The following is a 1,203-nucleotide window of genomic DNA, read 5'->3' on the forward strand; positions in this document are numbered from 1 at the left end:
TCATGTGGTGACCTTATTTAGAAATAGAGTCTTGGCAAATATAATTCATTAAGGATGTAAAGATGAGATCATTCTCAATTTAGGGGAGGCCCCAAATTCATTGAGTGAGATCTTCAAAAAAGTAAAGACAGAGAGAGAAGGAGATCCTGTCAAGTCCGAAGTAGAGATTCGAGTTATGTTACCACAAGCCAAGGAATGCTTGGGGTCACCAGAAGCTGAGAGAGGCAAGGAGGAGTCTTCCGTGAAGTCTGCAGAGGGAATGTGGCGCTTCTGACACCTAGATTTCATGCTCCCAGCTTCCAAAACTATGAAAGAATAAATTTAGGTTGTTTTAGCCACACAGTTTGTGGTACTGTGTTATGGCAACCCTAGGAAATTAATCCACATATAAAATCAATCGTATTCCTAGGCAGTAATAATGACCAATTGAAAATTTATCAGTAACAATTCTATTTGCACTAACATATAAAATTAACACCAGATATAAAAGATTCTTATGGACAACACTATGAAGTGTTAAAGGACACAAAGGAAGGCATGAATAAATAGAATAGTAAGTAATGTTTATTAATAGGGGGAATATAACCAGTAGTATTTACCAGCACTTCCTACCCCCTACCACTATGTGGACAGTTTTTTTCTTTTATATTACAGTTGCACTTTTACTTTTGTTATTTCTTTTAAACTTGGATTGGGCCTCCAGAGCGACCTCTCCAAACCCCAATTTCTGTGCTAATGCACAAAAGGTGTCAGTTCACTGGGGAACTGCCCCCTATGTGGAACGCTTCATGAATTTAAGTGTCATCCTTGCACAGGGACCATGCTAATCTTCTCTGTGTCGTTCTAATTTTTGTCCGTGTGTTGCCAAAGTGAGCACTATAGTTGCACCTTTAAATTTTTTTTAAGTTTGTTTGTTTATTTACTTATTTTGAGAAAGGGAGGGAGGGAGGTCATCCTTATTTCCATATCTTGAACTATTTATAAATTTTCCCTCTTCAGTAAAATGCTGTAGAATTTTGGAAGATAGTTTTTGAAAAGATAAATGCTCTTTTCTATTTCAAGTATTTTGGGGAGTTTTTATCAAAAATAACTATTATAAATGAATATAAATAACCTTATCAAATGCTTTTGTGCATCTATGAAAATAAGCATTATTTTTTCTTAAATCCCTTATTGGGATTTCAGTGAATTACATTGATAGAT

At 35.4% G+C, this 1,203-nt stretch overlaps 1 non-coding gene across 1 annotated transcript; it reads right to left on the reverse strand.

The window, feature by feature from the left end:
* Positions 1 to 770: 770 nt before the first annotated feature.
* Positions 771 to 877, reverse strand: LOC123602767. Its single transcript, XR_006714545.1, has one exon. It is a non-coding gene; the product is annotated as a U6 spliceosomal RNA (small nuclear RNA).
* Between the last annotated feature and the right edge of the window lie 326 nt (positions 878 to 1,203).

The sequence above is a fragment of the Leopardus geoffroyi genome, chromosome D1, assembly GCF_018350155.1.
Source record: "Leopardus geoffroyi isolate Oge1 chromosome D1, O.geoffroyi_Oge1_pat1.0, whole genome shotgun sequence".
In the NCBI taxonomy this organism is placed as follows: domain Eukaryota; kingdom Metazoa; phylum Chordata; class Mammalia; order Carnivora; family Felidae; genus Leopardus; species Leopardus geoffroyi.